The following is a 27430-nucleotide window of genomic DNA, read 5'->3' as shown; positions in this document are numbered from 1 at the left end:
AAGTCCTTAGGAAAGCCCCAAGGCCAAGTTTCTTCAGTAAACAAAGCTAAAAAAAAGGCATCTATCTGGTAGTTGATTGCATTGTACTTCACTGAAGCTGCCATCACACAATGGGAAAACTGTAGTTCATTCATCTTCACCACCCTGTGCCTGGTGCTGTGCCTGGTTCAGTGTGTGCCATGGAGCAGCCACCCCTAGGCTTCTGCTGTGATTATGCTGGAACAAAAATACAGGATGGCTTGCTCTCCACTGCTTTAAGGATCTCTGTGTTACCTTAGTGGCCCTGGGTCTGGTACTTGTACTTCTGAAAATGAGCCAGCCTTTCACAGGCCTGTAATCTGTCCATTATATCATAGTGCTGAACAGCACACAGCCTAACAAGTAATTTGTTTAATAGCCCTAAAATTCCCATTTGGGTTCATAAAAATCCCTTCTTCACTCTAACCTGAGAGTTTTATTTGTGTCTTAATTTTTTTCTTTTTACTCTACTTCCAGCCTCAAAGGAGCAAAAGAACACAAATAAAACTGGACAGAAACACAGAAATTAAACAAATGGGACTAGAAGAAACTGGAACTGGGTTCAGGGATTTAGCTCAGTGGTTCTGGCGCCTGCCTCGCAAGCGCAAAGTTCCGAGTTCGATCCCTGGTACCAAAAAAAAAAGTCATCATTCATTCATTAAGGCCTGGGATTTAGCTCAGTGGTTCCGCTGCCTGCCTCGAAAGCGCAAGGTCCCAAATTCGATCCCTGGTACCAAAGGAAAAAGAAAACATTGTACAAGAAACTGGAACAGAATTAAAATACAAGATAATGGTTTCATAGCTTATTAAGATGTGGAGATACTGAAAGTGGGCTGCAAATTCAGCAGCAATTAATGAGAGTTAATTATTAAAACACATGAAAATGACTAGAGAACTTCCGGGCCCAGTGTTAAAGAGTCACATGGATGCCAGGCATGGTGGCACACTCCTGTAATCCCAGTACTCAGGAGGCTGAGGCAGGAGGATAGTGAGGCCTCTGTATTGAGTTCAAGGTCAGCCTGAACTGTGAACCCTGTTTCAATGAAAAGGTCACATTAATACAGACTGCTGGAAATGGGTGCTGACCAGGTGTGAACTTTGATTTGGTGTTTTAGTTGTTTTGAAGGGGCCCCTGTATAACTATATTCCTGAGATTATCTGGTGGTATTTTAGAATAGGGCTTGCTTAGGGCCGATCCTTACAACATTTATTCTATTCAGTCACCCTCTTCAGATCCAGCCTCAGGCCAAATTTGTCTTCAGTGGTCCCGAGAGTCTGTGTCCTATCCCCTTTCTCTCCCTGTAAAGTGCTAAATAGCTAAGAATCAGTCATGAGCACAGATAATTATCCAAAAAATTCCCTCCAAAGGCACCTGCACTTGATCAAGGAGAGCACCAATAATTATTCCAGAATTTATTTACAAATCATTGGCACATACACCACTTCTTCAGTGCCCAGGCCCCAACTCATACAGTAAGAGGCACTCAGTATTTACTGAATGGACAGATTAAAATCCTGAGGCTCAGTGGTTAGTGACCCACCTAGGGCCATACAGTAAATTAGAGACAAGAGAAAGTTTCTGTTTATACATCCTGAGCTTCCTACACTCCCACCAAATTGTAATCAACAGAGTTACAAGAAGAATTTTAAGTTGGGAGGAAGTGGTTCCCAACTCTCCAGAATTCAGTTCATGAAAACAGTTTCACCTGCCTTGGAGTCAGCTCCATGCCCCCCGAGCTGAGGCACACTTCTAAGATCTGAACTGTAAACTCAAACCCGAATGCAGCCCCATTCTGCTCCCAGAGCACGCAAGCGGCAGCAGCTTTCAAGATGGAAGCAGCAGCCTCAAGTGAGGGGGGACCATTTTCTCACTCTCTCCTTCAAAGATTCTCTTGTTTTCCTGGTATTGCTGCACTTGATCTTAGCCCAAAGGCCGACAAGCGATCCTGGTATTGCTGGAACATAATGAACTTCTGATGCTTAAACATTTGGGAGATCCTTAAGAGCATTTACCCTTCATTTTAGTAAGGGAGCTGGGCCCAGCCCACAGAGACTCAGCAAAGTGCCGGGCTGTTAAGGGTAAGGTGAGGCGCCTGTCCTCGGGAGCTGACCGGCACCTGGAGTCCTCACCCAGGGCCAGTGACACCATTATCTCTGCAACACATGAACACTGGAAAAGCACACGCTGGAGCAAAACCAGACCCCACCAACAGGAGGGCGGCTTTCCTTCGGGTGCTCTCGAGGGTTACTGCTTTGCTCGGAAGTGGCTTTATCTACAGTTAAAATTGTGACATTTAAACTACATTTGGACTTGATTTATGAGCTAAATAATAGGTTGTCTGGGATCTGCTTTAAAATTCGAGAGACAGGGTAGGTGCCTGGGATATCGGGCTTCATTATACTAATCTCTGGAATTGTATGTGTATTTGAAAAATTCTACAATAAACAAAATATGTGGGGAATCAGTTCTCAGCTCTGCCACAGGCACTCCTTGGCTTCAGGCAATTCACTTAACTCCTCTGGACCTCCGTCCTCCAACTGAACAAATAATACTCTCTCCCACAGAGGGCTTTTTTTAGACTGAAATATGATAATAAAAATATACGTAAAGGGCCTGATACTATTCTTGAAAAAACTGTAAGAGCTTAATAAAAGGTAGCTTATCATTGCTATCCTATAATAAAAGAGGTTTTTGGGGGGACAGGGCTGTGGAGAACACACTCCTACATGCACATAGTTCAATAATCACCATTCACCTCTCCCACTGAGACAGCTTAATACACTTGATGTATGGGTGGCTTTTTCTAAAGGCTGAACTCAACACTAATTACTGTCAGCAGGTACCCAGTTCTTTATTTAGTAAAACCACTAAACGAGCTTTATTTTTATCTTAATTGCAGTGAATCAAGCCTCCTTTGCCTCCTGCTGACAGGAGAGCCAGCCTTTTGTGAAGCCACTTCATTCTGTATGTTCCTGGGGACCATAAAATAGCACCTAAGTGTCCTGTACCTACAGAATCAGAAGCCTTTTTTTAAAAAAACCAGGAACTTATCTAATTCTTTTTTACAAGTTTGCATGAGAAGCTGGAACTGTAGTTTATTTAAAAATAAAAGGCATACATGTTCCATGAGTTTTTTCCAGGCAAACTTACATACAACATGGTTTAGAGATAGTATTTAGATTCATTTTACCATAGAATCAGGGCCTTGATCAAAGTTCATTACCGCTTTCGGCCTCATTCTTTTCATCTGTAAAATGGGAGCAACAATAGTAACAGCTGCTCTGGGTTGTTGAAAAGTTTAAAGAAGAAAAGATATGTCAAATCCACACAGTAAAAGCTCAATGAGCAGTAGCTGCTTTTATTATTCTAGTGCTCTGATCTCAACTAAAAAGCTCCTGCTTGGATATCACATTTGCCTCCCCCAATGCTCATTCCTGTTCACTTAAACACGATGTGATACCAATGTTGGTGGCTCAAAACAGATGGTCACTCCTCACTCTCTGGTGAAACATCAAGAAATTTAATTACCAGACAAAGAAAACACACCATTTTCTATTTCTGGACACAAATCCTACAGTAGCACAAAGCGTGGAAGAGTGTCGGATCACATTTTCATCTTGGCTGACTGTTTCTAGAACAGAGAACAATGTATGCTAAAAATATTACGACTCCATTCATCTTCCCTGTCTCCCCTCGGAGGCTGCCTGGTGACCCCTGGGAGGGCCTTCTGCAAAATGTAGCCCCCCAGCCTTGGATCTTATCAACTTTGGCCCGAGGTCCAAAACTATGTTTCTTTATGCATTTGCTGGCCTGGGTTTTAATCCATGCTCCCTCCCCTCATCTGTAACGCTGCCAGAGCCTTATCAACAGTGCTTCTAAACCTCACTTGTTTCTTGGTCGATATTTTCCCACATCAGCCACCACATGCATGTACAAGGCACGACAGTTCCCAGAATTTGTAAAAACATTGGCAGTCTCTATCTGATGAAATAGGTGTCTATTGAACAAGTTTTAGTTTTTTTTCATTAGTATATGTTTGCAATACATAATAATTACATTCTTCTTAGGGAACTGGTACATAAACACCATATTGTAATCATTTTTACTTCTCCCTCCCCTCCCTGCCCTCCTGTCCCCCCTCTCCCTAGATCCCCTTTCCATCTCCCCAAAGTCCACCTCCCTGTTTCCTAACACCTCCAAAAAATTTTTAACAAATTTTATTATTTGGAACTTGAAATGAGATAGAGTATTTTATTTCTTTTCCCTTTCTTTTTTGGTACATGTAGAAAATAAAGCCATCTGAGATCTATTTAACTCATGGTATAGTTAAAAACTGTTTATTTGACAACTATAGGCACATTGCCAGAGACACACATGTCCAGCAATAATTAAACACATACTCCAGGCCCTCAGGGGCCCTACTTTTGTTGGGTTTTTTTGGTACTGGGGATTGAACTCGTCCTTGCACTTGCAGTGAAACCACTGAGCTAAATCCCTGGCCCTAGGGGCCCTCGTTTTTAATCTTTACTTATCAATCATGACATGGGCTTACTATATGCCAGGTGCTGTGCCAACTACTTTATAAACATTAACTCACTTAATCCTATTCTTACAACAACTGTATGAGGCAGGGCCTATTATTATCCCCAATATACGCACAAAAAGACTAAGCCCCAACAGAGGCCAAGTAACTTGCTTACTTGGTCATGCAACTAGTGAGTGGCAGAGTTCAGATCAAAGCCCAGGCGGTTCGGCTTCCAGGGCTGTCTCTCGCCATCATCCACTGCCAGCCACGCTGCCTCACGGTGGGGACAGACCTTCAGACGCCACGCCACCTGAGGGTCCCAGCCGCGTGCTGGGGGTAGATTCGCATATCCCCCAAGTCCTTACTTCCTCGGCGCCTACAGACACTCCTCCCACCCTCCTCCTCTTGTCCCTCCACCCATCTCAGCTCCAGCTGAGGACAAAAGTTATTCATTGAGTCCTCACCATTGCCTCCCTCCTAGCACTGCAGATTCACCTTGAAAATCCACGTCTCTCCTGTCTCCCTCACACCCTCTCATCCTTCCTGGACTGTCTCCACCACCTCACTCCAATCTTGCTTCCAATACTCTCCTTTCCTTTAAGAAAATTAGAAAGAAAAGAAGAGAAAAAAAATGGTTTGGTTTTGTCTTTTCCCTTGGCATATAGGTAACACACAATTTTGATTAAAAAAATAAAAAAATTTTAGGAGATATAGACAGGCAAAGAGAAGAAAATTAAATTACCTAAAGCCTATCCTCAGAGCTAAACTTTTATCAAATCATTTCAAATTTTGCTTTTTTTTTTTTTTTCCGGGTAGTACTATAGGATAACCCAAGACCTTGAGCATGGTAAGTGCTCTATCACTGAGCTACGCTCCCAGCCCTTTTTATTTTATTTTGAGACAGGGTCTTATTAAGTTGCCCAGGCTGGCCTGAAATTTACGATCTTCCAGCCTCAGGTTCCTGAGTAGCTGGGATTATAGGGACGTGCCACTATGCCTAATGGGGTTTTGCCTCTTTTTATATTGTTTACCAACATCAGAACATTTATCTTCTACCTATGAAGTTTGTTTTCCCACAAAAATTTAGTATTAATGTGGGTCAGAAACCTTCGCTGGTTACAGGCAGTGCCTAGTCTTGTGGATTTGACCACGGGGCCCTGTCACCTGGCCTCACTGGGAAGGTGGCCACCCGGGCAGAACTGTGAGTCTCTCCATGCTTGTGACTCATTCTCCTCCTGCCCCCAACACTTCCCAGTCCTGGCCTCTGTCTGCTCCTTCTGGGACAGGGAAATCCCCAGGGAGCAGAGATGCAAGTCATGAGGCAATGATTCCCTAGTGCAGAAATGAGGAGCTGTCCCCAGAGTAGTCTTCCGGGCCCGTGGCCGCCTAAGGGTTATAACCGTCTTCATGCCCTCTGCTCTTCTGGCTTCTCGAGGGATTTTATCTCATAGGAGGCAGACCCAGAGTGACTGTTCTCTCCTGGTTCTTCCTCTGATGATTTCTTTGGGTTGAATAGGAGCCCAGAGGTGTCAGGGTCCACAAAAAAGGGGACCTCCAGACCCACCACACTGACCATCAGTGACCTGACCCCAGGAGGCACAGCCTGGCAAGCCACCTGGCACTCCGCATGCTGATGTCACCTTTGGAGGTTACACACATGCGGGTGTGTGGGTGCACGTGCACACCCCCCACCCCAAGACCAGAACTGCTGCCTTTTCAAATGCATCAGCACAAAGCTACAGAACTGGCTCCTGTCTCTATTTGTAAAGATCAAAATCATGGCTCTTTGTTTCATGGGATTAAAGGAAAAACCCTACAGATGTGTCACAAGTTGATCTATATGCTGTAAAGAAATCCAGTTGTATATGTTCTGTTCTTAATGGTCAACTCGGAGGATAAAATGTGAAGCATGCAGCGGATAATCTCTCCAGCTTTGGGCTGGGCTGGCTGATTCATCACTCCCGGATCTGACATGTGGGCATCCATTCTCTCCTCCCCACCATTCCCTTGACTCACTAGAATTATTACTTCCCAAAGAGGACACTTGGCTGCAGGGAAAGTGAGAGCTAAGAATAGCCAGAAAGTGCTTGAGCCCAGAACCTGTCTTTGAAGTTCATGGGCTTTTGCGTTTAAGAAAACAAGACCCCCCGGAAGAGAAGGTATTTAGAGCCTGAACTGATCCAAAGGTGGAAATCTAGATATATAATAAACTGCATTCCTTATTTCCTTCAATTCAACACTGCCAGTACCCGAGTGCGGGGTACCAATGGAAGAACAGTCCAAGTAACAAGTCAAAAGCCTACAGGAGCCCTGCATCACAAACCCAGCCCGCCTCGCCCGCCCGCCCGCCTGCGTAGGGTGGCGCGGACCGGAACCGCAGCCCCAGCCGCCGCCTGGGCGCGGGCCGCGACCCGAGGAGGTGGGAGCAGCGCAGGCCGAGCCACGGGCGCCCGCGGGGCAGTGAGGAGGGGAGGCCGCAGCCCAGTCCTCACACCGCTGCCGGGCCGGCGTGAGCCGCTTCCAGATCCCGCCAGGGCTCACGGAGCTGCTTCAGGGCTACACTGTGGAGGTGCTGCGGCAGCAGCCGCCCGACCGCGTGGAGTTCGCCGTGGACTACTTCACCCACCTGCGCGAGGCCCGCCCGGACCTGACGCGGAGAGCAGCGACTCGGAGGTCGACGAGGACCTGGAAGTCCCGCTTCCCAGCAGATTTAACAGACGAGTATCAGTCCGTGCAGGGGCTTATAACCCTGATGAGGAAGAAGAAGATACTGATCCGCGGGTGTTTTATCCTAAAACTGATGAACAGAGATGCAGACTTCAGGAAGCTTGCAAAGATATTCTTCTTTTCAAAAATCTCGATCAGGAACACCTTTCTCAAGTCCTGGATGCCATGTTTGAAAGGACAGTCAAAGTGGATGAGCATGTCATTGACCAAGGAGATGATGGAGACAACTTCTGTGTCATAGAAAGGGGAACCTATAACATTTTAGTAACAAAACATAATCAAATGCGTCTTGTTGGTCGTCAGTATGGCAACCGTGGCAGTTTTGGAGAACTAGCTCTGATGTGCAATACCCCGAGGGCAGCTACCATTGTCACCACCTCTGAAGGCTCCCTGTGGGGATTGGACTGGGAGACTTTTAGAAGAATCATAGTGAAAAACAATGCAAAAAAGAGGAAGATGTTCGAATCATTTATTGAGGCTGTGCCACTCCTTAAATCGTTAGAGGTGTCAGAACGAATGAAGATTGTGGACGTGATAGGAGAAAAGAACTATAAGGATGGAGAGCGTATACTCACTCAGGGTGATAAGGCTGACAGCTTTTACATCATCGAGTCTGGTGAAGTGCGCATCATGATTAGGAGCAAGACTAAAACAAGCAAGGATGCTGGGAGCCAGGAGGTGGAGATTGCCAGCTGCCACAAGGGGCAGTATTTTGGAGAGCTTACACTGGTCACCAACAAACCTAGAGCTGCTTCAGTGTATGCAGTTGGAAATGTCACCTGCTTAGTCATGGATGTTCAAGCATTTGAGAGACTTCTGGGGCCCTGCATGGACATAATGAAGAGGAACATCTCGCACTATGAAGAACATCTAAGATGTGAAGATGTTTGGCACCAGCTTGGATCTGACCGACCCTGAACAATAGATACGCCACATCCCAGAGCCTTCTCGGTGTTAACACCAGACCCTTCTGGTCAGCCACAGAACACAAACGGAAAATAGACATGACAGTTGTTCCTGCTGTTGCCACCACTGCTGTGATTGCTGTGGTTTTGGGCATTTAGAAAATTTGAAAGTCAGCACTAAAGGATGAACAGAGATTTGACCTAGACCTCCACTTTGCTTCTGAAAGCCCATTATTAAACCACTTGTAATGATTACTCCAACCTAGTTTTCGCATCTTTGGTTTAGAATGGCATGTCCCTCCAACAATTTAAGTGCCTGATATAAAGTCCAAAGTGTAAACATCCTCCTTTCCTCTCTTTCTGGTACTGTTGCTTTTGGAAGTTACTATAAAGTCTCCAGAAACCTGTTGTATAACTGTAGACACCCTCCTACCATCTTTTTCAAGGAAAGAAATGTAGCCTTCAGTCTCTTCATCTGTCCTTTGAGAAAGTCCACAATGTGTTCACAATCGCTGCCTTTGGTTTTTTTGGGTTTTTTGTTTTTTTGGGTTTTTTTGGTACTGGGGATCGAACTTTGGTCTTTGTGCTTGTGTAGCAGGCGGTGAAACCACTGAGCTAAATCCCTGGCCCTAGCCTTTGGTTTTATAGTAGAAAATGGTACCAGATGTGATCGAGGTCTGTAGTCCACTGGCATTGTTCAGGCTGCTAACAGCTTCACACATTATGGCTGTTTGCAAATCCATGGTGATGCTTACAGAAAGGCACAGCAGGTTAGTACTCCAAAGCAGACTGAGGTTAGCAGAACCCATGTTAGAGCAAAAATAATTGAATTCAGCTCATTTTACCAGTAGTAGAGAGCAAGAAAAGGTTTTCTGGGTTAGAGGTTTTTTTCTTTTGTTTGGGTGAATGTTTTGTTTAACCTCTGCAGTTTGTTTGTTTGTTTTTGGTACCGGGGATTGAACGCAGGTCCTTGCACCTGCACAGCAGGCGGCGAAACTACTGAGCTAAATCCTCGGCCCTAACCTCTGCAGTTTGCATGAATGAATGGTCATCCATTTATAAGGAGCCAGGGGTGGCCATTTAGTTCACTTGGTTAGAGCATGGTGCCAGTAGAAGTAGCCAGAGTCTGGAGGTGCCATTACTTTATCTGAGCTAAATCCTTTCCTCAGCAGGTCCGGCTATTTCTTGTTCCCAGTTGCTTCTACTAGCTAATGGCAGTATGCTGACAAGAAGTGCTGCACAGACAGCCCGTTCCTTCTGCTCGAGTTATTGCATAGTTTGGTTGTCGAACTATCAATTTTTTAATTCTTTAGAAGCTTTGCTTTGCTCTGCTCTTTTAAGAAAGTATTTCTTGGCTGGGTGTAGTGGAGCACACCTGTAGTCCTAGTACTCAGGACGCTAAGGCAGGAAGATTTCTGTGAGTTCAAGGACAGCCTGAGCTACATAGTGAGCTCAAGGCCAGCCTGAACTACAGAGTGAGACCCTGACCCAAAAAAAAAAAAAAATGTATTTCTGTTAGGGGAATTCCCCTTGGGATGTATTCATCTATATGGAGCTTGTCAGCTGCCTCAGACATTCATTCTAAAGTTCAACTCTGGCTTAGTTTCCAAAAATTGACATCACTGGGACTGGGGATATAGCTCAGTGGTGGTGTACTCACCCAGCAAGCTTGAGGCCCTGGGTTCAGTCCTCAGCACCACACACAAAAAACAAAAGGCATCATTTACAGTTTCACAGAATTACCATGAAGACCTTTCTAAGATGTTGGGATATTTGGGGTTCTAATTGCTTATCCCCAAAGACAGTAATTTAACTTGTATTTAAAACATTTTTAACCTTTTAATTTTAGCAGGTAAAATTCTAATGAATTGTCCTAATTAGCTATATTTCAGAATGATTTTTTTCCAAAGAATGATTTAGAATCAGATGCTACAAGGGATCCCGAAATAGGACTCTTTTTCAGACTACCCTTGGTAACCTATGTTGCAACTCTCAGAATCATGAAAGGTTGTATGAAACTCATACTCCAAAACAGGCAGCTAGCCCTGGGAAAGCCCATGTGGCGATCTCACACTTTCCTAAGGTTCTTCTTTTCTATGGTGTTGTTTTATTATCAAGTAAATTCAGAAAGCAGGTCTTGTACTTCACCAGATGAGAACCACACCTATTTCTTGCAATGAGAGGAGGTGCATTGGGCTTCAGGAGTGACCCAGACCCTGTCCAGGCTCAGACCTTGTTAGGACTGTGTTTGAATGCTGAGAAGATGCCCCCTGCCACTTCTTCCTGCCAGAATTGGTTAGGGTGGTCTGAATCCTGTGCCAGTTACTGCTAGGTGTGGGCCTTCTCACAAGTCCCACTCTGTCTTTCCTTTCACAAAGCCCTCCCTGACACCCTGACACATTGATGGTTACCTTTTCACAGGTTAGAAGTCATCGCGTTCATGTCCTCCAGCTCCAACTCCAAGGGACATAGGCTCATCAGTCCAGACCCTCACTGCATGTGAGTCCCCTGGGGCAGAGGAGTAAGAGGGTGGGCCCTAGCTTGAACAAAGGAGACATTAAAAGGAGCAGCATGAATGAGAAAGAGCAAAGCCATTATCCTACTGTTCCAGTTCCCTTTGCAGCTTGGATTGAGGCCTGAGGTATCCTCCTTGTGCCAAGGGAGCCCGACACTGACAGCTGAGCCTCACAGGGAGGAATGCATGTTGGAAAGAGATTCCTTTGTTGTTTCATGTTTTCTTCTAGGGTTGGAGCTTTATGCCCTCTTTCTTATCTTTGTTGTTGATTTTGGATGGCACACAATGTTTCTGAGAGGCCTAGGCTTGAGGTCCAACCTGCAGGGTTTTCCTTTCTTTTGGCCCCATTTTTCTCACTCTCTCTCTTTTCTTGGGCTGAATTTTCTGAAGGAAAGATTTGTGTGTTCTTGTCCTCTTGGTCCATAGTTTTTATATAGAATTACATTATATATCAGGCCGGGGATTTAGCTTAGTGGTGCTGCCGTCTGCCTTGAAAGCACAAGGTCCTGAGTTTGATCCCCGGTACCCCCCCCCCCCAAAAAAAGAATTATATTATATAGAATTGCTATATAGTCTCAGAAACCAAAAGAGAGCCTTTCTTTGAGCAGCTTAGCGAGTGAATTCAGCAGCAAAGTGGGAAGCAGTCCTCCAGCCAGGAGAGTGGTGTTTGTCTGGAGTGCCCAGATTCTGGGCAGAACACCAGGGACACAGCGTGTTGTGTCCTGTCACAGAGTACAGTCATCCCTCCACTTAGAGAAAGTGGAAGCATTTTGCACAGAGACAAAGGAAAAGGACCCATGAATGTTGTCTTTTATCTTTTGTTTTCAATGGACTGATGTTGGAATTCTTGTTTTTAAATGTATTTGCAAAATCAATCTTGCCAAGATACAAGTTGTTTTGATTTTTCACTATTATTACCTCTTGTTCCTCCTGTCTTGACTGCTGATGTTCCTCAGTGATACTAATGTCTTATTTTATGGGAAGCAGCTTTCCCATGGGTTCTCTTTTACACACTGGCAGGGCTATCTTTATACTTAAAAATATATATAGTAAGATGGGCTGGGGATTTAGCTCAGTGGTTCCACCACCTGCCGAGCAAGGTCCTGAGTTCAATCCCCGGTACCAAAAAAAAAAAAGTAGGATAACTGTCACTAACCTCATAGGGGATTTGCAGAAAATCATTTAGCCCACCTTGCTTAAAGGGTAGAATCCTCATTGTTTTTTCAAGCTTGTAATAAATGATACCTAATTCAGCATTATTGTGCTACCTCAAGAGTAAAAATGTTTTAAGGTTGTTTTAGTCCTGAGTTCTACATACAGTGTTTGAAATGTCTTTTAATTGGAGTTATTTTTTAAGTCATTGGGGTGAATCTTGTTTTTACCTGTTTTACACTTGTATTTTAATATCAGAAGAATGATTGGAAAGCAATCAATTTTTGTTTTATGGTATTGAACATATTTATAATTAAAAGTCATTAAGAATTAAATCATTATTTGCCATAAACAAAGTTGGGATTTTTAAAAAGGAAACTGTAGGGTTTGGCTTCACTCTTGGTTAATAGAGGCTGACAAATCATGTCTGAAAAAAAAAAAAGCCTACAGGCAGCCAGCAAGGGTGGTGCACGCCTGTAATCCCAGCACTCTGGGAGGCTGAGGCAGGAAGATCACATATTGCAGCCCAACTTGGGCAACTCAGCAACTTAGAAAGCCCTTGTATCATAATAAAAAATTTAAAAAGAGCCAGGGATATTGCTCAGTGTGAAGCCCTAGAACTGCAAAATAAAAAGGTCTACAGGCACATATGTCTGGTGATTGTAAAGAAGTAAGGTCACATTTTTTATTCCTAAACATGCAACTGAACTATCTTGTTATTCAATGTTTCTTGCTAAATTATAATTATGGACTATGTTGTTATATGGTAAGAACAAAAATTAACTGTGCAGAGCCTCTGCCACACATGAGTTCATTTTCCCCCATTTGTTGAGTGCTTGTGAAGCGCATACCACATGCCTGTCTGCATTGCAAGCTCTTACAGGCAAGTGAAACCCAGAAGGGGCACCTGGGTTTGGTTTGGTTTTGTTGAGACCAAGTCTCACTATGTACTTCAGGCTGGTCTTGAACTTGTGGTGATCCTCCTGCCTCAGCCTCCCAAGTGCTGGGATTACAGGCATGCGCCACCAAGCCTGGCTAGCCTGTCTGAAGATCAAAGAAAGCCTCTCAATAGAAGTCACACAGAAGGCTGAGACCTGAAGCACAGTCAGGCAAGTGTAGGGACAAAGGAAGGAGAAGAAAGAAGTTTTCAGGGCTTGGGATTTAGCTCAGTGGTTTTGCTGCCTGCTGCGCAAGTGCAAGGACCCGAGTTCGATCCCCAGTACCCAAAAAAGAAAAAAGTTTCCAGGCAGATGGGCCAGTGGTGGGAAGGACATTATCCAGGAAGCTTAACTGGGTTAGCTATAGAAAGACAGGGAGGAGGGGAAGGGAGAAAGACCACAGAGGCGGCAGGGCTGGGTCTTGAAGCCCTGTTAAGGAAAAGTCTTTACCCTCAGGCTTTATCCTCAGGAGGATGCAATAAAAGATATAAAGGCTGTTCTGGAGCTGGCCAAAGAGGGAGGGGTCTCCACAGAGGAGGGACCCTGGGGCTGGAGAAGAACCAGGATTCCAGGGCAATCTATGAGTCAGGCAGATCAAGACAGGTGATGGATTCAGTGTGAGAAGCGAAAGAAGGCAAAGAGGCTGTGACAGCACCTGAGTGCCTGGCTTGGCGAGAAGGACGCTCAGGGGCTATAAATCTCTGCAAGGTGGGCAGGGAAGGTGAGGGGCTGCGTTTTAGGTGAGGGCAGTGTGAAGTCCGGGGGACACTCTCACTTAAAGGACAGGCAGAGCTAGGGCACTGGCACAAGGACCACACACAGAGTAGCCAGGAAGGAAAGTGGGGAACAGGAGTGTGGGGTCCAGGGGCCAAATAAGGGAGTGTTGTCTACAGCATGCAGAAGTCAGTGGACAAAAAGCTGCAGCACCCCTGGTGGGCAAAGCATGTGAGTCACTTCTCCAAATGTGTTCTTCAACAGAGCACAGTGCTGAGGGCAGAGCGGGCGAAGGAGGATCCAGATTGGAGGGCTGGGGGCATTGCCTGTGGTCACCACAGGGCTTTACTGAGACGAGAGAGACTTAAGTTTGTCCAGCAATATTACTGCTCCCATTATTACCCAGAGGAAATGACTTTCCCCAGACCACATATCTAAAAACTAGAGGAACAGGAATTCAAACACGTTTGCTAACTCTTTCCACAATATCTCATCTTGGTAGCAAAAAGTGGACCTTTACTGGAGCATAAATGAGAATCCCAGGCTGCCTGCCCCTAGGATGGCTACAGCACCCAACTGTACACCCTGAAGGGAAGAGGCTAGCAGGCTGAACCTCAGTGCTCCCAAATTTATGACCTGTGCAGCCCAGATGATGATGATGATGATGATGTTACCATCAGAAACGGGGTGCTGAACATCTACCGTTGACCCTTGAAAGGAGATCTAAATTCTAAAACTACACCCTTGAAAAGACAAGTGTCCTTTTACAATTCCACCATTTAGCTTTCAAAGGGCTTCTTTTCTTGTTCTGCTGTGGAATTTCACAGTTTTATTCTCAAAGGAGCAGTTGGGCTGCAGACCACCAGGGGGCCCTGGTGCTGTGGGGGAAGATACGGGCTGGGGGCCGACCCCTGTCCCTGAGAGGCCCAGAGGGGCTGCACCCCTGGAGTCCATAATCTGCCAAGCCACAGAGGTGGCACCACTGGAAGGCACCATGTCTCATAAAGTGCATCACAGCTCGGGACAAAAAGGAAGCAGAAGGGTAACAAGGGAGGAAGAGGATAAAGAGAAAGGAAATGACCTATGTTTCAGATCTGTCTGGGCGGATAATAACTCAGCATTTTTAGAAATCCTCATCTCTAGCCCTTTAACCCGGTGGCTTCAGGGGCCAGCATGAGACCAAAGGAGTCTTAAGTCCTCACATGGAGTAACTGCAATTTCACTTGTCTATTTATTGCTGATAAACTGACCCTGTCTTTATCAGTGTTTCAGTGCACTAGTAATTCACAGGCTCCCATCCTCTTTACAGATATGCCCTGAATTCCCACAGGCTTCCCCTTCACGGCTCTCCCGCCACTATGCCATCTCCCAACCCCCAAGCTTTCCCCCCACACTTGGGGAGCCCCCATTCTCTCTGCTGCAGAAGCTCAGGCAGCTCTTTCCAGACCTTTCTAGAGCCCCAACTGACTTCATTGTTCCAAGGTGAACAAAATTCTATTCTATCTGGAGTTATTTTATCTTGAGTGTTTTTTTTTATAGCATTCATCAAGCCAGTGTTGATGCTTCTCCTACAATAATACTAAAATTAAACTTCAGCAGGCTTTCCAGAGAGGGGTCAGAGACCTGCTAAGATCAGGCAACTCACTCTGCATAATCTTAAGTAAGGTCTAAGCAATGTTGTTTCTTTGGAAATTTATATTAGAGCTCTCCCAAATCCTTGGCTCACACTTTCCCATTAAAGCTGACTTCAGAGACCAAAGCCTGTTACAGAAGCACCCAGGCTGCAGCCACAAGCCATATTTCTTCGGCTGCCATATCACTAACTGATAACAAGGTCATGATAAAGGCAATAATTTAAAACATTTTTTTCCCAGAAGAAAAAAAGTGCCCCATATTTGAAAACATAAAAAATAAAAAGATTAGAACTGTTCTCAGCAGAAGACATTCTAGTTTTTATTTCCCACCTAAAACAAAGAGAAACTTGGTTTTCAAATAAGTTATACCCACAGTAGACAGTGTGTCACCTTCCTAATATCCCATCCCCTTCCTCCTCCTTTACTGGACCCGAACTTTCTGCAAGTATTCGTCCTCTCAGCCTATGCAGTTTGCATTGATTCGCAGGGCATTCCTATGGGGCTGTGACTGGCTTAAGAATGAGCATGTGACCTAACATACCCAATCACACTAAAGGGAAGGGCTTGTTTTCTAGTAAATGAAAGCACATTGTCCCACTGGCAGCCATCTTTTTTTTTTTTCCCCCATTAAGTTTATTGGTACATTTTCGGTATAAAATACAGTTACATTCCTCATTGGGATCTTGTACTATCACATGAGTTTCTTGGTTCTTTTTTTTTTTCCCCTTCCCTTGCCTTCCCTTCACCCACTCCACCCTTCCTTATTTGCAAAGACTTTGTTTCCATCTTTTTCCTTTTCTCATATTTTTTCTTTTCCCTTTTTTCCTTTCCCCTACCCCTCCCACTTCCCCTGCTCCTTTAGACCTTTACTTCCTGTTACACAATATCAATTATACATTTTAAAATTACAATATCAAGATCTAGGAGACATTACCACAAATTTTACAGAATTTAAAAGGATATAGAAAGCATATTTCAAAAATCTTTTTTGAAATAAATTTGACAACTTCTAAGAAGTACCTTGGAAGACAAATTAATGAAACTAACTCTGGAGGAAATATAAAATTTGAATAGCACCTATTAAAGAAAGTATATTCCTAGCTTGAAAACCTACCTATATGACAAGAGCAGGGTCATAAACATTTTAACTGATAAATTATATCAAACAATTGAAGCAGAAAAAAGAAGGAACACTTCTCCCCTCAACATTGTGCTAAGCCTAAAACTGGATAAAGATAATGGAAGAAAAAAGTATGAATATAGATAGAAATTTGTTTAACAAAACAAACTATTAGAAGTCAGATCTGGCAGGATGTAGAAAGTGGTTTTGTTATAGGGATGGCAGTGTTGGTTCAGCATTGGAAGATCCACCCCCAAAAGTCATCATTTAAACAGAGGAAAGGAAAAAGCCATATGATCCTGTCACTACTTGGAGAAAAAGTATTGGACTAAATTCAACAGCTGTTCATGGTAAAAGCTATCAGGAGACCAGAAGTAGAACAGAACCTTCTCAACAGATTAAAGACATGTACTCCATACTTCCAGCGAGAACACCTTATATGAATTGAGAAGATACAATGCTTTCTCCTTAAGGTGGAGAACAAGGGCAGATATGCTTACTCTTTATCTGTCCATTAAACTTTGAAACCTAGGCCCCATCAAAATAGTCTGGCAATAAAATGACACAATTAGGATAGGATTGGCAAGGTAGAAGCAAAATCTTTATATGTAGATGAAATGATCATCTACAGAGAAAATACTAAGAAATCTCTAGGAGCCCCTAGAATTTGTATTTGAATTTAGCAGGATTAGAAAACACAAGGTATATATAAAAATTCAGGTCTGTGTATACTTGCTATAAATGAAGAATTGGATATTGAAATTTAAAAGTTATGTAGGAGTACAAAGGACCCAGAAAAGCCAAAAACAAAAACAAAAACAGTGTTGGAAGACGTTTAGCACCCAATTTTAAGACTTCTTCTAAAGCTACAGTAATCAAGGCAGTGTTGGTGTAAGGAAAGACATATAGATCATTGGAATAAAACAGAGAATCTAGAAATAGAACCACACATATATGGTCCACTGAGTTTTGAAAGATTATCTAACATTAGCATTTTATAGAATATAAACTCAATTCAAGAGCTGAGGAAGAGATAGTGTTTTCAGCAAACGGCACTAGAACACCTGGTATCCGTATATAAAAAATTAACCTCAACCCTTTTTTTCCATACATGAAAATAACTTGAATGGATCTATGAACCTAAATATGAAAGCCTAAAAGCATAAAACTTTAAGAAGAAATTATAAGGGAAAATGCTTATGAATTCAGGGTAGGCAAGAACTACCTAGTATACAAAAGACATGATGTATAAAAGAAAAAAACTGATAAATGAGATTCCATCAAAATTTAGAACTTTAAATGACATCATTAAAATGAAAAGCAATCCTTAAATAGACCATATTGACAATGCATATAACCTATGAGCAGAATATATAAAGAATTCTTAGAGCTCATTAATAGACAACCCAATTAAAAAGTAGACATAAGAAGATGATAAATAGCCAGTACAGCACAAGGAAATGTGTGCAACTCTAGAATCAGAAAAATACTAATCAGTACAATAACAAGATTGAATTACACACTCATTAGGGAGATGAAATTAAAAGTTTTAAAAGCCTTGTCATGACTTTTTCTTTTTGTTGGATTCTCCCCCTATGCGCTTAATTTGTCATGACCAATGGATTCATTCTGCTGGGTTTCCTGGGGTTGTGATCCTCATTGTCTTTTCCTAGGATATTGTCTAAAATTTTTTGGAGTGCCGGTTTGGTATTCATGAAGTTCCTGAGGTGCTCTTTATCATGAAAGTATCTTATTTCTCCATCAATTTTGAAAGATAGTTTTGCAGGGTACATCAATCTGGGTTGGAGGCTGTTTTCCTTTAGGGCTTGAAATCCATCACTCCAAGCTCTTCTTGCCTTGAGGGTTTGCATTGAGAAGTCTGCTGTGATTCTGATGGGCTTTCCTTTGTATGTGATTTGTTTCTTTTCTCTCACTGCTTGTAGAATTTTGTTTTTCTGTTGGATTTCTGGAATCCTAACTATTATATGCCTATGTGTAGATTTTTTTTAATCAAGACTGTTGGAATCCTATATGCCTCACTTATCTGTATGTCAAGTTCTTTTCCCCTTCTTGGGAAGTTTTCTGCCATCACTTCTGTGAAGAGTTTTTTTATGTCATCTGCACTCTCTCCTCTTTCTTCACTGACTCCAATCAGTCTTATGTTATTCTTCTTTGCATCGTCTAGCAGCTGCTGGATTGATTTCTCATGTTCCCTTACAATTTTGAAGCAATTCTTTTCCTCCTCACTAATTGCAATCTTTTCTTCTATATCTGAAACTCTATCCTCACATTGGTTCATTCTGCTGCACAGACTTTCGATGGAGTTTTTAATCTCCTGGAAATCTGTTTGCATCTGTTTTATGGATTCCATTTGTTTCCTGTGTTGGGATTCCATCATGTTCCTCAGATCCTCTATTTTTTTTTATCTGTGTCCTCTCTAGATTTATTAATCATGTCTTGCACCATGAGCATAATCTTTGCTGTTATCTGAGTAATTATTTCTGATTTCATTTTTCCCAGATCCTCTTTTGTTGCCAGTTCAGAGAGTCCAGGTGGTTGAGTATCAGATTGTTCCATCTTGTTTCCCTTTGGGGTTGCTGTAGGTGACCTGCAAGTCTGTTTTTGAGGCTTGTTTACGTGTCGGGGTGTGGGGGGGTGCTTCTGGTGCCCGCGTGGCTCACCTTCTCTGCCCTAGGAGCTTGGGATGGCACCAGGGGACCTTCCTTCCAGGTGCTGGGACCAGCTCAGCTTCTCTGCCCTAGGAGCTTGGGATGGCAGCAGGGGAGCTTCCTTCCGGGTGCTGGGGGCAGCCGTCTTGAAACCATGCAGGTCACCAAGCTGAACAGTGTGGAAAGTATAGGATGGAAAGGACTCAAACTCTTGGTGAGAGTTGAGTCATGGAGTCAGTCAATCATGGTTCAGCCTTCCTCTGTACTTCTCTGTTGTCCTCCCCTCTCCCATGCTGGGACTGGAAACAAGGGGCCTGTGCATGCTAAGCAAGGGCTGTACCACTCAACACCCCCAGTCCCAACTTCTGCACTTCTTAGTCTATGAGATACAGATCGTTCTCACTATTTAAAGCTCCGTGAGTCATGATTTCTGCTGTTTGCTCCAGACTGAAAAACACCAAAGAAACGGGCTGGGGATTTAGCTCAGTGGTTCCGCTGCCTGCCTCAAAAGCAGAAGGTCCTGAGTTCTATCCCCAGTACCAATAAAACAAAACAAAACAAAAACCAAAGAAGGGGGTTGATCTGATGCCATTTTCTGACCTATAAATTACATTTCGAAAAGTTTCTTCTTTCCTTCACTGTCAAGGTTGCGTTATCTACTTGCTGTATGTGCATGGATTTTATAGCTGAATACATTTCCTAGGTTTTGAAGGAGCAACTTAATGGATTTTTTTTTTTTGGTACCAGGGATCAAACTCGGGACCTTACGCTTGTGAGGCAGGTGACAGAACCACTGAGCTAAATCCCCGGCCCCTTATTGAGTTTTTTAAAATAGAAAGGGACTTTGTTAAGCATACATATTCAAGAATATTCAAGTTTTTAAAAAAGATTACTGCAGAAGACGTCAGATAAGTGGTGATGGGGTGCATACACACACACACACACACACACACACACACACAAACACACGTACATACAGGGCATTACATTTACCAAAGATTAGGTAGACATTCTGACACATCAGTGCTCAAAGTAACAATGCAAATGTTTTGTCTCTAAACTATTTCTATAATCTCTAACTGCTAAATAGGAAACATTTTCCAGATTTATTTTCCATAGGAAGTCTGGTAGTGTATTGTCATTGATCATTTTGGAATGGACCTATCTAGGTCCCTTCCTACTTTGCATCCTTCAATTTATGTCTTCCCATCCCACCTAGGACTCCAGTAATCATTCTTCTGAGTAAGATGAACTTAAGACAGGATATAGAAATCTGGATGGCTCTAGGCAGAGACAAGTCTCCATAAAATTCTCAATTCTATGTTCACTTTTCCTTCTAGCAGCTGTCTAACCATACCTAAAATGTAAATAATAAAAATAGAGAAAGAAAAGCATTTTGGAATATTAATAGTCACCTTGGTCCTGACAGCTTCTCCTTATCAGCCAGTGTACATGTTATTATTTTAAACTCCCAACTGTAAACACATGTAGTAACATTTAGTAAAGCACACTGAAAATTGGTGGTAAGTACCATATAATTTCTAAGGAAAATTCATTAGGTAGGGGCAGAGAAAGAAGAAATATTTTTAAAAAAATAATAATTCATGCAAAAAATTTTTCATGAAATACTTTTTAAAAATGGATAAATTAAATGTAATTTTAATTTTTGCCTCATGAGCAACATTTCTTCATTTAGTGTTCATAAAAGATATAATGTATATTTTTCAGAAGGTATTATTTCTTTACCTAAAAAATTGTTAAAAGCATCAGACCAGGCTAAATTTTCCAAAAGGATACATAGCTCAAACTCTAAGGCAAGAGAAAACTATTTTCAGACTGATTTAATCCCCATCACGTCCATTAATTTTATACCTTGAACCCTCATCCTATAGGCTAAAACTGCTCTCCTTTTTGTATTGTGAAGTGATTAGTAATTAGGGAAACCGAAGATTTGATTCTATTTGGTTGTGTTCAACTCAAATATCATGTCATCAGTCCAAAGAACTCTTCCAGTCATTTTAAGTATTTATACTCTATATGTTACAATTTGCCACCAGAGAAAATACTAAAATTTTGAATTATTCATTCTGCCCTAGTCTTTAAACAGGAATTCTGGGTATTACAAAGAACTCTTTCAGTCTACCTCATAAGACACATCAGTGACATTAAATGAAGAACCATCACAACAAGCTCATATCTTTAAAAAATGGATACAACAAGGCTTCTGCTGTTATTCCTGAAGCTGGATTTAGATCCAGAAGCTCATCAAGCAGATCATAAGCTTCAGCTGGTACCTCATTCCAGCCTTCTAAACTGATCTTATGCTCATCAAAATGACTGTCTTCTTTATATAATGAATCTCCTGAGGGCTGTGCCTGAGATGTTGGTGTGATGTAAGAAGCTTTATGGTCAGTCTTCTCTGAAAAAGTTGAGTCATGAGAAGGACACCCTTGGATATCACTTGCTAATTTGGGAGTGTTAGAATCTAGACCCCGAGTCACTTTCCTCAACTGTTGTGCTGGGACTTCTTTGCTACATGATATTGATTTCCCCAAAGTTTTAGCAGCCTGGATAGTTTCCCTGGATCCTCAAATTATCATAATTCGAGCCAAAGCAGTTAAATTACATGTGCTCTATAAAAAGGATAACATCCATTAAGCAAAGAAAGGAATATGACACCTGCAGAGCACATGTCAATTGCTGTGGTTTGATTGGGGCATCTTGTCAAGACCTCTTGGCCTCAGAATCCTGGTGTACCTGCCCTAGGGACAACCTGCAGGTGCCTTGAAGGGTGGATACTGGAGCAGTATCACGGGCCTGGACAGCTGGGCAAGAACTGCTAGTTTCCTTTATCTCACCATTATTAGTAACCCAGAAATAGCCTTCTCGGGGCCAGGGATTTAGCTCAGTGGTGCTGTGCTTGCCTCGAAAGCACAAGGTCCTAAGTTCGATCCCTGGTACAGGGAGACTCAGAATGGCCTTTTTTTCATTGCTAACTTTCTTGTTATTACATCTATAGACTGACTGCTTTATGAGTTTCACTCTGGGGTCTCATGTGAAATGCAGCTCTGTATGTTGAAATTTCTTTCTCCAAAAAAGAGCCTGGATAGAAAGGCCTACAGATCCCTCTTTTTCAGGTGCCTATTATATAAAAAATTACTGGGTTTAACATCAGGATGAACAATATCAAACCGAGAGTGCATTCTAAAGCTTTTGAACAGATTAAACATATATTCCCATACTTCCTAAAAGGAAAGAGAATTCAAAATGTCAAAAAATACCCCAAAACCCCAACTCATGCTTCAGATACGGCATAGCAATAACTGCAATAATTTTTCTGAAAGCAGTATTTCACCCCCATGACACTGTTTTGCCCCACTTTGTAGAGATTTCAGTTCATCGTTGGCTGGCTCCAAAGCAGGGTGGCACATGGCAGAGGGGCATTGCAGAGGAGAAATGATATAGGCATGGAGGCAGGAAACAGAGAAACTTAATGGTTTTAAGCTAAGTAACTAAATATACAGTATATGATTAACTGGTTGCCACCATGGAAATTTCAAGGGACAGAAATATGGCTTGGAGCATACTGAGCCTGAGCCCCTGCATGTGACTGTCAAGGTTCTAGACCCTTGACAACTGGAGACTCTGTCTGCACTTGTGGATTTATCTTCTGGGAAGGGGGTGCAGACAGCCAACCAGAGAGCAGATGGTTCATATAGTGACAAGAACTGCATGGAGGGGGCACTGGTGGGAGGGCAGTAGATTGGGTCATCAGGCATGGCCGCCATGTGGAGGTGACGTTGAAAGCTGAAGTCAAAAAAAGATGGGAGACAGAGGTGGGCAAAGAAGAAAGACAAGATCAAGGGTGGGGTATGGACGTTGGGGGAAAGAAGAGTGGTTTATCCTGACAGGAAGGAGTTTTGTTTTTGTTTTGGTATCGGGGATCAAACTCGGGACCTTCCGCTTGTGAGGCAGGCAGCGGAACCACTGAGCTAAATCCCCGGCCCAGGAAGGAGTATTTTATCACAGACATTGTATAGATGTACCAGCTTAGGGAGGAACTAGAAAGCAGACAGACTTTCAGTTGAGTTTATTGTCCTTTTTTGATTCTTTAGCTAATACAAACCCTTCCTGACTGAGCCCAGGGTAGATAGCTCCTACCACCTTTTCCTCACCCACCCTGGTGCACGTCTGATTAGGGAACCCCATTATATTGAAAGAGTTTTCAATATATTAAAAAACTAATTCATCACATACTTTCTCTGTTTATGCTTTCAATAACAGATCTGGTGCTAGGTCTAATCACTACTGTCATTTTATGTAATCATAGGCATACGTGATATTTTGAGATGCAGGCAACTGGTGTGAGGTGAAAAGAAAATATCAGTGCACTCTTGTCACGACAAAGTCAGAGGTAACTGCTGACATGCTGTGGTCTGTTGTCCTCATTTATAGAGAGATGTACATTTATAGAGAGATGTATAGAGAGATGCACACTTTATTTTCAGGATACTGAAAATAAAGATGGGATTTTTATTTCCAGTCCAAGTTTTCAGACCCCTGGAGCTCCCCTGAAGTCACTGGAGGTTTCAAGCAAGGGTCCAGCACGAGCTGATTTGTGATCTAAGAAAGACTAGTCTAATGGGTGGCAGGGGGCAGGTAAGGAGGCCCATAAAGGTGCCGAGGTCACTTCCTGTTGAGAAGCTGGCGCAGGTCAGCTGGGAGGAAGGGTAACAGAATGCTTCCTCCTGAATCATGGCTACTGGAGAACAGAGAAAAACTGCTTCAGGGAAAGGAGGGGAGGTCCGTGGCTGAGAGAGACCCCTATGCAAACCCGAGGGGGCTTCAGGAAAAGAAACCACATCAGCCTGGCTTCCTGCAGCATGGTATGAGGCTGCTGATTCCCAGGCTCCCTTCCCCTCTGGGGCCTTCTGCTTGGACCCTGGCATCAATTTCCGAGGGGAGTGGAACGGGAAAGTGTCCACAGGGCCACCTCACCTTGGAGAAGTCAAGGAATGGAAGACGTCTAGACCATTAGAAAGCCAGGGCCACAACCCAATTCTGTCATCGAGGTTTGGGACAAAACCCACACAGGCTCTTCAAACACTCAGGCTACCTAAATTGCCCAGGTGAAAACAAGCAAGGAAACACGCTTCACAGTGGGAAAGGGGGTGACAGTGAATTGAGCCCAGGGGAGAGGCAGGGCAGTGGCTGGACAGGGACTTCGGACAGGCCAAAGGACTGGGTTTCCTCTCTTCACCCTGGCAGAAGGGGACTGTGGGTCACCCACTTCAAGGGAGCCTGTGTTTGTAACTGGGACCAGGGTTGGTAGAGGGGACCTGGCAGGTAGAGGCCTCAGGGGGAGCCAGCAGGAAAGTCCCAGCTCAGACCAAGGCTCGGCCAAAGCCCACCCTCTCCCCCAAGGCTGGAGAAGGTGCCTCACACTCTTCCTCCTTTCTTTTAAAGGTCACTGAAAACCTCTAACCTGCCCTTTTTTTTTTTTTACTCTTTCTATTCAGAAGGTCTTCAGTCTACAAACCACCAAGCAGGTCTGCTTCCATTAATCTCAACATGCTAGTTTCCAGCTGGCCCCCCAAATCCACACATAGCAACAGAGTGCACCGATACACAGGCAAAAGTAGCCTCATCCACAGCTTGAAGTAGGGGAGCCAAAGGAAGAGCAAGTCCCTTGACCTCCTCACCCACTCCCCCCATTTGGGTATTTAAGTGGAACAGTCCAGAGGCAGAGCCAGGCAGACAAGGGGAGCAAGGGGTGGGGGCAGGCTGGGAATGTTGCCCAGTGAGTGTGAAATGCAACAAAATCCCTGAAAATGCCAGAGAACTCCCTAAGAAACTCTCCTTTCCACTTACCCCCCCCGCCCCCGCAACCTCACATCCACTTCAACCCTGATCTGCTGAACAGCTACTACTGAGCCAACCACACTTTTAGGAGGGTAGGAAGATACTGATTCCCTAAATGCCTGCTCTTGTTCCAATGACTGAACAAAAAGCTTTCATCGAGTTCATTTCACTGGGTGACATGGCACAAAGAAAGCAGTCTGCCTTCAGTCTGAAGGTCAACAGGGGTGCTCTTGTTTTAATTTGTGACTCCTCTATGAGGCCAAGGCTGATCTCCACCCCCACCCTTAAGGGAACCTCCATGCCAATGTGCATTTGCTTAAAAACACACAGGACAAGGCTGCTGTGGGCAGCTGACCAAGGCTGGCCAGCAAATTATACCTCTAGTTTTTCTCTTGGCCTTACGATTAGATTTTTTTTTTAGGTTAATGTAAATGCTATCAACTCTTTCACTGGAAAATGTTTGAGGCTCTAGCTGAGTGTGTCTGTCACAACTGCTGACAAAGGACTCACGAATCAAATGCACCCTGTGAGCCAAACTTCCTCCATCTTCTTCCCTTTCCTTTAGGCTGTGTTCTCTCCACTGCTTTCGTAGTGAACCTGCTTTCACTCCTACTCACTCATAAGGATTTGTTTTATTTTTCTAATGAATCACATCTGGTGTGTTTTAAAAGGCACCCTAATTGAAGAATAGTCTTGCGTTTGCCATAATGTGAAATAGCAGAGTATACAGTGGTGTTCTCTAACTGCACTATCCAAGCAGCTGGAGGGAAGAAATGGAAATAAAATGGTTATGTGAGCAAACTCAGAGAGTGCTCTCCATTATTAACCAAAACACGTGCCTTCCAGTCATCTGCCTGAAAACACGCAGTACCAGAAACATCACAGACCCAGGGACTTGAGCCCTGGGAAGGCTGTCATCCAACTACATTATTTTATACATGTTGAAACTGAGGCCTGAGAAGCGAAGTGACCAGTACAAGCTTTGATGGCTACACAATGACAAATTCAAAATAAAACCTAAGTTCCATGCCTAGAAGAGAAGCATGTTACTGAGTGCCCACCGAGACCAAGCAGTATGGACACAAAGGCTCTACATGGTCTGGTTCCTGTCAGTCTCCACAGGCTCACTGTTTACCACCTACCTGGCACGTTCGCCTTCAGAGCAGCTACCGGGCCACTGCACATGCGGTTCCCACTGTCACGACTCTTTTACTCTCTCTTAGACCTAGTTAACACCATTCCTCCCTTCACATCTCACTTCCCCGGAGAAGACTTCCTTGTCCTTTCAGAGTAGCTCCAGGTCCTTGATTAAATGCCCTGACAGCAGCATGTTCTCTTGCCTCCAACACTTTTCATTCAATTTGTTATTATATTCTTGTGACTACGATCATTAATCAATAGTGCCTCCACCACTGGACTGCAAGTCACTGGAATTTTTCAGGGCTTTGGTTACCATGCTGTTCTCTCACCACCGACATGATATGGGCATAGATGCTCAGTCAATAAGAATGAGAGTGGACACATGAATGAGAAATAGAATAAAAGAAGGTATGGAAGGCTTGGAAGGACTTCAGGTCCAGAAACATCTTCCAGTCACCCGTGAGTCTGAAAACGATTCACTGATCAGTGTTACTTAATATGGAGATTCCTAAGGCAGGGTTTCAATATTCCCCTCCCCACAGATGACGCACGGGTAATGATTCAAAGTCTTTTTCTTCCCACAGAAGTGCACTTGCTTCTCTGAGACCACATCACAGATAATCCAATAACATTTCAAAGTCTTCTTGGTAAAATGTCAGCTTTTGCCAACAACACGAGACCTTCAGTCAAACAGACGCTCCCAAACTAAACAAAGCCTCCAGGGTTGCAGGCCCATTCTGTGCCTCCCGTGGTTTCCCAGGAGCCCAGCCATGAAGCCTCCCCTGCGTAACACACAGCGACAACTTCCCTTCACACCCTCCCTGTTTTCAGACACATTCTTTGTAGAAGCTGGCTCCTTTCTCATTCCAGGCACTCCTCTACTTCCCTGTGGGGATGGCCTATTTCCACAGTCTGACAATGATTTAAATTAAATTTTAGCCTCAACTTCTGGTTATATTACAGAGAAAGATTATCACTGAGGAACACAGCAAAATTTAAAACAGCCGTCTGGCAAAGCACACATGGTACACGAACTGACTAGAAAGGACAACTGCTCTGCTATGGCAAAGAGAGTAGAGGGAAACAGTGATTTGTCAGCAGCTATGAAAAATGCACTTCAGAGACATATATACCATCCAGCCACCTTTTGTGTGCAAAGGCAAAACAGTAAGAAATATCAAATGTACAGAAGACAATTTAACAATTGTTCAAATCCAAGGTTTCTTCAGCTAAACATTCAACTGACTACACCAAACCAGGGTAAGAAGGAATTTTCTATTTGTTCTCTCCTCTATGGAGTCAATTCATGTGACTTTAATGACATAGAGATAAATGGCTGGTAAGGTGTGATTTGTGGGCTTGGATATTGATTTAGAATGAATGCTTATGTCCTCCCAAAATTCATAAGTTGAAATTCTAGCCTTCAATGTGATGGTATTAGAAGGTGGGGCTTCTGAGAAGTAATTAGGTCATGAGGCTGGAGCCCCTAAGCATGGGATTAGTGCCCTTA

General features: G+C 43.5%; 1 protein-coding gene and 2 pseudogenes across 8 annotated transcripts in view; 1 reads left to right on the top strand and 2 right to left on the bottom strand.

Moving 5' to 3' along the window:
• LOC101721222 (cAMP-dependent protein kinase type II-alpha regulatory subunit pseudogene) overlaps nucleotides 1–8420 on the top strand; it is a 46812-nt pseudogene extending 38392 nt beyond the window's left edge.
• Nucleotides 1–27430, bottom strand: part of Arhgef3 (Rho guanine nucleotide exchange factor 3) — a 310353-nt gene that overhangs the window by 116483 nt on the left and 166440 nt on the right. The gene's annotated exons all lie outside the window — the stretch shown is intronic.
• On the bottom strand, nucleotides 15739–25965 carry LOC147826472 (cell division cycle 7-related protein kinase pseudogene; annotated as a pseudogene). The gene is made up of 2 exons (XR_015439626.1): nucleotides 25923–25965; nucleotides 15739–21968 (listed from the first exon to the last, which is right to left on the bottom strand). The product of XR_015439626.1 is annotated as a cell division cycle 7-related protein kinase pseudogene (transcript).

The sequence above is a fragment of the Heterocephalus glaber genome, unplaced genomic scaffold (assembly GCF_053883595.1).
Source record: "Heterocephalus glaber isolate CG9 unplaced genomic scaffold, H.glaber_assembly_v1.0 deba00001472, whole genome shotgun sequence".
Classification (NCBI taxonomy): Eukaryota; Metazoa; Chordata; class Mammalia; order Rodentia; family Bathyergidae; genus Heterocephalus; species Heterocephalus glaber.
Note: the sequence above shows the minus strand (reverse complement) of the source record. Positions and strands in the feature narration are given on the sequence as shown.